The sequence below is a fragment of the Thamnophis elegans genome, chromosome 5 (assembly GCF_009769535.1).
Source record: "Thamnophis elegans isolate rThaEle1 chromosome 5, rThaEle1.pri, whole genome shotgun sequence".
Lineage (NCBI taxonomy): Eukaryota > Metazoa > Chordata > Lepidosauria > Squamata > Colubridae > Thamnophis > Thamnophis elegans.
The window spans coordinates 91,936,106-91,944,037 of NC_045545.1; positions in this window are offsets into that span (position 1 = coordinate 91,936,106).

The window sequence follows — 7,932 nt, forward strand, 5'->3', positions numbered from 1 at the left end:
ACTAGCACCTTGAAGCGTATCCGGAGACTAATCCGTAACCAGTGCAGCTCGCGGAGGATAGGTGTAACGTGGGTGTACTGAGGTGCACCCACAATCGCTCGCGCGGCTGCGTTCTGGACGAGTTGAAGTCTCCGAATACTCTTCAAGGGCTGCTCCATGTAGAGCACATTGCAGTAGTCCAGTCTTGAGGTCACGAGGGCGCAAGTGACTGTTGCGAGCGCCTCCCGGTCCAGGTAGGGACGCAATTGGTGCACCAGGCGAACCTGGGCAAATGCCCCCCTGGTCACAGCCGACAAATGGTGTTCTAAAGTCAGCTGTGGATCCAGGAGGACCCCCAAGTTGCGAGCCCTGTCTGAGGGGCATAGATTTTCACCCCCCAGCCTGAGTGATGGAATATTGACCAAGATTTTGGGAGGGAAACACAACAGCCACTCGGTCTTGTCTGGATTGAGTACAAGCTTGTTAACCCCCATCCAGACCCTAACAGCCTCCAGGCACTGGCACATCATGTCAACCGCTTCACTGAGTTGGCACGGGGCAGACAGATACAGCTGTGTATCATCCGCATATTGATGGTGTTTTATCCCGTGCCGTCGAATGATCTCACCCAGTGGCTTCATGTAGATATTAAATAGCAGGGGGGACAGGACCAAACCCTGAGGAACCCCGTATTTCAGGGGCCTAGGGGTCGACCTCTCCTCCCCAACTAACACCGACTACGACCTGTCCGAGAGGTAGGAGGAGAACCACCGAAAAACGGTGCCTCCCACCCCCACCTCTCGCAACCGTCGCAGAAGGATACCATGGTCGATGGTATCGAAGACCGCTGAGAGGTCAAGGAGCACTAGGATGGAGGAATGACCTCCATCCCTGGCTCTCCAGAGATCATCGGTCAGTGCGACCAAAGCGGTTGAGCCAATTGAGCCCTAAAACTTCTGTTGCTAAGTGGGACAGTTGTTAAGCGAATTTTGCCTCATTTTACAACCTTTCTTGCCACAGTTGTTAAGTGAATCACAGTTATTAGGTTAGTTACCTGGTTTGTTAGGTGAATCTGGCTTCCCTGTTGACTCTGCTTGACTGAAGGTCGCAAAAGTGGATCACATGAACCCAGGATGCTTCAACGGTCGTAAGTATGAACCAGTTGCCAAATGCCTGAATTTTGAACACATGACTATGGGGATGCTGCCACGGTCGTATGTGTGAAAACGGGCATAAGTCGCTTTTTCAAAGCTATTGTAACTTTGAACAGTCACTAAGTGAAACATTGTAAGTTGAGCACTGCCTATACCTGTATCTAACTATTCCCAATAGTACTTGGTGACTGGGGGAGCCACAGCAGAGGAATGAAAGAGCCACATGCGGCTCAAGAGCCGTGGGTTGCTGACCCCTGACTTCGTTTGTTTACTTGAATGCAATTTTCTCATTTCATGTTATTTTCCAGAAAGCTTTCATGCTAACTTGCACCTTTAGGAAAATGCCTGGCCCTCTGGGTTTCTTCTAAAGTGGTGGCAATGATCTAGGTGGGAAAGTAAAACGTCCTAGTGCTTTGGCTCAACGTGTTCCATTCTTCTAAAACACACGTTGGTTTTTCCTTTATATGTACGAGGTTAATCATAAGCTCAGATGTCAAGGTAAAGGAAGCAAGAATTAAACGCTGGAGACATGCCAGTCTTTGAAGTGGTGAAAAATACTGTATTTTTCAACGTGTGTTTTAGAAGAATGGAACACGTTGAGCCAAAGCACTAGGATGTTTTACTTTCCCACCTAGATCATTGCCACCACTTTAGAAGAAACCCAGAGGGCCAGGCATTTTCCTAAAGGTGCAAGTTAGCATGAAAGCTTTCTGGAAAATAACATGAAATGAGAAAATTGCATTCAAGTAAACAAACGAAGTCAGGGGTCAGCAACCCACGGCTCTTGAGCCGCATGTGGCTCTTTCATTCCTCTGCTGTGGCTCCACCATTGATAGAGCTTTCGGTTAGGAGAGGTAGATGAAAAAGGACGCCGCGCTAGGAGGAAATTATGGTGGGGGAATAGGACTTCCGGTTGGCTCCAGAGTTGAATGGGCGGCTTCTGGTTAGTACCTTTGTGGCTCTTTGAGGGTTTAAGGTTGCCAATCCCTGAACTAAGACTATGCTGTCAGCGTTCCAAATATGTAGAATTAAATCAGAGTCCAAGGCAAAACGATCCTTAAAGTTCCAATTTAATAAAGCAGACATCTTAGCACATCTGTGTTAATCCCAATTCTGGAAATTACATCAGAATTCCACCCAGTTAAAAGTTCATGATCTTGTCCCCACACCCACAATCCATCAATCTTCTTCCACGCTGGCATCTCCACCCAGCTGCTTCCGGTCAGGTGTAAAAATGCGGAGACAAAAGATGACCTTGGTCTTCTAGTCAAGAATGACAATAAGACATTCCACAATCCTACTCCTGTCTATTCCCCCCTCCCATCAACTATACTAAAGAAACAGCATAATGAAATAAGAGAAAGTGTGGCAGGCCAAAATTCTAAAAGGAATATAATTGCAGGCCTGACATATGCATCATGATAGAAAGCAGAAGTAGAGTGGTAACTCAATGATGAAGACGCTTGCCTCCCACTCAGTAGGTTGAGAGCCTAGGTCAGTGGTTCCCAAACTTGGCAACTTTAAGACTTGTGGACTTCAACTCCCAGCAGAGCTGGCTGGAGAATTATGGGAGTTGAAGTCCACAAGTCTTAAAGTTGCCAAGTTTGGGAACCACTGGCCTAGGTAATAGCAGATGTTTCTCTGCTAGGGCATGAAGACAAAAAGTCTGCTGTGAACTCTGTGTGGTGTGAGGAAAGGTATCCGGCAAGCAAACACTCAGCTCCAATCCAGTCGTTCTGACTCTCTCCCAAATTAAGGGATTTCAGGGGGGTAAAAAGCGAGGATGATAGAAACCAGGAGCCAATTTTCATTCATTGCAACTCAAATGCACCCACATACATATTACAAGCAAACAATCGGATCCATACATGTAGAATTCAATCTACGGCAGCTATTTTATTGCTCCCGGCCTATAATACAGGAATCTCCCCACACTAGCAGCTTTTGCCTGGGAAAGACTAGATAAGGCTCAAAGGCATGCAGGGGGTGTCAGATCTAGCACTCTTGTGTTTACCTAGTGAGTCTAGGCTAATTCCCAACCGGGATCGTTGCTCTCCAACTCTACCATTCAAATGACCACTCAACTCAGGCAGGCCGAAGTATGCACCAATTCCAGGAAAGGTTCTCTCTTCGATTAGTTCCCATCCTTTTCGTCTTGTCCTGCTTTCAGGTGCTGTTCTTTGTGGCAGATATTGGATTTTGAAAAACTATCATGTCACTCCCTAGGAAGGCGATGCTACCGATTACCAATCAACCTCACTGCCTTGGATAGGTCACGATGGTGAAGACTTCCTTCACGCTGGCTGGGCAATTCTGGGAGTTGAAGCCCAGACATCTTCAGGCTGCCATGGTTGAGAAATGTTACTTTAGGTTCAATGTGTTGTGGCCTGCCAGCAAAGCTGGCAGCAGATTCAGACAGGAGGTTGGGGAGGAACATGGGCCAGTCCTGGAGTCTGGGGAAGGCTCTGATGAGGGGTCTGCATCGGAGGCAGAGATGAGGGGTGGGTTCCTGCCAGTTCTAACCTCTTCTATAGAAGAGATTCCATAAATCTACAGTGCTGTTTAGAACCGGTTCCAGATTCCCCCCCCCCCCGCCCATCTGCACATCATCAAGATGAAGAGCGAGAGGAGGAATTCTGGGAGTTAAAGTCCACAAGTCTTAAAGCTGTCAAGTTTGAACACCCCTGGGGGCTTTTTTTCTAAAGGGTTAGGGGTGTAAGGATCTTGTAACTTGACAGCTTTAAGACTTGCACACTTCAATGCCAGAGTTCCTGAGCCAACATGACTGGAGGAGGAATTCTGGGAGTTGAAGTCCACAAGTCTTAAAGCTGTCAAGTTTGAACACCCCTGGTTTTTTTTTCTAAAGGATTAGGAGTGTAAAGGTCTTGTAACTTGACAGCTTTAAGACTTGCATGCGTCAAATGCCAGAGTTTCTGAGCTAAGCAAGAGCGTTGTTAAATGAATTTCACCACATTTTACAAGTTGGCCATGCCCACCCAGTCACATGCTGGCAAGCCACTCCCACCCGGTAAAATGGCTGGCAAACCACGCCAACCCAGTCACATGGTTGGCAAGCCATTCCCACAAAACAGGCCACACCTACAGAAGAGGTTCTAAAAAATTTGAAACCCACCACTGTGCCAGGGCCATCTGACAGTTATCAGCTGCCTTGGAGTCAGACATCAGTGAAGCAGACAAACAGCTGGAGCCTGCTCCCAGTGTGCGCGTGCGCAGAGTTGTCAGACAAGGGTCGACTTGAAAGTAAGGCCACAGGTGGATGGTGAATGGCCCCTCCCACAGGGAATAAAAGAGGAGCAAAAAGGGAGTGGAGTTTGCAGGAGAGAATTAGTTCACTTCATTGGTTTGTGATTCTCCGAGACTCCTTGCCAAGTTTTGAAGATATCGGCCTGGCAGCTCTCCAAGCCAGATAAGGTCTGTAACTGTAAATCCTCCCTGGAAAGACTTTGCTGGATATGAACGAGAGGACTTCACAGTAACTTAATTCACGGGGATTTTTGTCGGGACAAGGAGTCTGCTTCGTGGTTTGAGGAAGTCTACATCAGAACACAAGGATGTCAGCAAGGAAAGGGTGAAAAAAATTCAAGATGGCCTCCACCGCTGTGCATTTGAAACCCTGTCCCGTTTGTGCATGCGTTGTGCGTGCAATGCACGTCAAAATAGGGCTGGCCTTGGGTTGCACAGTGGCAGCTGCCTCTGACTTCTTTTTTTTACTGCTTCCATAGATGACTCTGATAGGATTCTGCGACCTTGCATGCAAACTGAACTGAGAAACTATCTCTTCAATTAGACTTCATGATGGGACCCTTTTCAAGAGTTGTTCTTAAGCATTGATTAGGCTGACGAAGGAACACTAGTCCATCAATGGTCCTTTTCTCAGTTTCATCCTGCTCATAAAGATTATGCCAATAATAGGGGAATAATTATGGGGCAACAGGAGGGGTCTGTCGTTGATCTGAGTTAGCAGAAAGGATGAATGGGCTCATTTTACATCTTTAAACCTTCCATGGTTCAGATAATAATCACAGCAGGTACTGAATAAAGGGCTCCTTGAAACAAATCACCCTTACTAAAGGAAGATCAATTAATTATCAGCCATTATCTGGCACACTTTGTGGAGTTCTTCATCATGAATTATGTGATATTTACCCTCACGTAACTAGTTATCACACAGCGTGGCGGTGGCTGAGTGGCTAAGACGCTGAGCTTGTCGATCAGAAAGGCCGGCAGTTCGAATCCCTAATCCTTCTCTCCTTCCTCTCCTCCTGACTTACAACAGTTCATAGAATGACTGTTCGAAGTTACAACAGCACGGAAAAAGGTTACATGATCGTTTCCATACTCAACAACCATTGCAGCATCCCCATGGTCATGTGATCAAAATTTGAATGCTTGGCAACTGGCAGGTACTTACGACGTTCAAAGCAAAGACAACTGGGGAAGCCAGTTCGCTTAACAACCATGTTATTAGCTTAATAATTGCAGTGATTTACTTAACAACGGGAGATGCAGTGGCTAAGACGCTGAGCTTGTCGATGAGAAAGGTCGGCAGTTCGAATCCCTAGTGCCGCGTAACAGAGTGAGCTCCCGTTACTTGTCCCAGCTTCTGCCAACCTAACAATTCGAAAGGACGTAAAAAATGCAAGTAGAAAAATAGGAACCACCTTTGGCGGGAAGGTAACAGTGTTCCGTGCGCCTTCGGCATTTAGTCATGCAGGCCACATGACCACGGAGACGTCTTCGGACAGCGCTGGCTCTTTGGCTTTGAAATGAAGATGAGCACCGCCCTCTAGAGTTAGGAATGATTAGGATATATGTGTGAAGGGAACCTTTATCTTTTTAACCAGTTATCACATGAGCCGAGGTGGCGCAGTGGTTAAATGCAGCACTGCAGGCTACTTCAGCTGAATACTGCTCTACTATCTACTATCTACTCGCATTTGCATTCTTTCTGAACTGTTAGGTTTGCAAGAAACGGGAACAATGGAATGGGAGCTCACCCTGTTGCGCAGCGGCCGGGTCTCAAACCTGGACTGTCAGCTTTTGAGTTGACAAGCTCAGCGACTTTAATCAGTAAGCCTTCGAGCCGCTTTGAGCTTCCACCACACCCTAATCTTCATCATCATCTAACAAAATGAAATTCAAGGGTGAAAAGAGGAAGGTTCTACATTTAGGCAACAAAAACGAAATGCACAGGTACGGTATAGGTGGTACCTGGCTCAACAGTAGTAACTGTGAGAGGGATCTTGGAGTCCTAGTGGGCAACCATTTAAATAGGAGCCAGCCATGTGCAGCAGCTGCCAAAAAAGCCAACACAGTTCTAGGCTGCATCAACAGAGGGATGGAATCAAGATCACATGAAGTGTTAATACCACTATTAATACCACTTTATAATACCTTGGTAAGGCCACACTTGGAATCCTGCATTCAGTTTTGGTCGCCACGATGTAGAAAAGATGTGGAGACTCTAGAAATAGTGAAGAGAAGAGCAACAATGATAATTAGGGGACTGGAGACTAAAACATGAAGAACGGTTGCAGGAACTGGGTATGTCTAGCTTAATGAAAAGAAGGACTAGGGGAGACATGATAGCAGTCTTCCAATATCTCAGGGGTTGCCGCAAAGAAGAGGGAGTCAAACTATTCTCCAAGGCACCTGAGGGTAGAACAAGAAGCAGTGGGTGGAAACTAATCAAGGAGAGAAGCAACTTAGAACTGAGGAGAAATTTCCTGACAAAACAATCAATCAGTGGAACAGAAGTTGCCTCCAGAAGTTGTGAATGCCCCAACACTGGAAGTCTTTAAGAAGATGTTGGATAGCCATTTGTCTGAAACGGTATCAAGTTTCCTGTCTAGGCAGGGGGTTGGACTAGAAGACCTCCAAGGTCCCTTCCAACTCTGCTATTGTATTATCATCATCATTTAACAACCCTATAATCCCTAGTGGGGTGGAATCTGAGCAACTGAATGGAGCTAACAGAGTGGTTTTAATGGCCTAATGCCCTTCCTGTTGCCAATGCGGAGTTTTGTTCAGCAGATATGTTCTCAGTGTGCCCAGAGAAAGAAATATCTGCCTCTACCTAGGATCGAACTCACAGCCTCCTGTTTGTGAGGCGAGAGCTCACCCCTCTAGGCCACCGCATCGTCCAACGCACCCTAATACTGACATGAAATGGGCTGGGGAAAGCCACAAGGTCATTGGGTCTTTGCAGAATCTGTCGAGCGTCATATCCCATTTGTCAAAAAAGTTACCATCATCACCCGACCCCACCCACACAAGAGACGTATCCACTATCCCTGGCTACCCATTTGGACAATTTATTCCTCATCCCTGCAAACCTCCAGACCACAAATGATGGGCTAGAGCAGGAGTCGGCAACTTTAAGCATTCAAAGAGCCATTTGGCCCCGCTTCCCACAGAAAAGAAAACACCGGGAGCCACAAAGGTCCCAACCAGAAGCCCCCATTCAATTCTGGAGCTGATAGGAAGGCCGGTTCCTCCATCATAGAGTTTCCTCCTAGCCTGGCATCCTTTTTCCTCTACCGGTCCTAACTGAAAGCCCTATCAATTTTGGAGCTGACTGGAAAATCCGCTCCTTGCCATAGAGACGCCCCCCTGGTGCGCCGTGCTCTCCCACCCCCACCCTCCACAACAAAATTGTGGTGCCATCCAGTGACAGGGAGCTGCAACAGTGGGATGAATAAGCCGCATGCGGCTCCAGAGCCACCGTTTGCCGACCCCTGACCTAGAGAATATCCATGGATATTTTGGGGCCACCATT